Source organism: Galeopterus variegatus, unplaced genomic scaffold (assembly GCF_000696425.1).
Source record: "Galeopterus variegatus unplaced genomic scaffold, G_variegatus-3.0.2 Scaffold5077, whole genome shotgun sequence".
NCBI lineage: Eukaryota > Metazoa > Chordata > Mammalia > Dermoptera > Cynocephalidae > Galeopterus > Galeopterus variegatus.
This window is the reverse complement of record NW_007731188.1, coordinates 72370-72727: the sequence shown is the minus strand read 5'-3', so window position 1 is coordinate 72727 and position 358 is coordinate 72370.

Here is a 358-nt window from a genome sequence, read left to right as displayed (position 1 = left end):
AGAAATTCTCAAGGGAGTACTGGGTTTGGTTCCTGAAAAATAACTAGCACTGCCATAAAAAACCAATAAAAACCTAAACCCACTAGTATAATAAAAATGGCATTCATGAAGAGAAAACAAACACACAAAAAGGCTATCTACAACCTAAGGAACCAACAAACACAGAAAACAAACAGTAAATCAGAAAGCAAGGAACAAAAGACAACCAAACAACAATCAATAAAATGCTAGGAATTAATCAACACTATTCAATAACAACTCTTAATGTAAAAGGCTTAAATTCCCCAATCAAAGGCAACAGACTGGCTGACTGGATTAAAAAGGAGGACCCAACTATATGCCGCCTTCAAGAGACCCA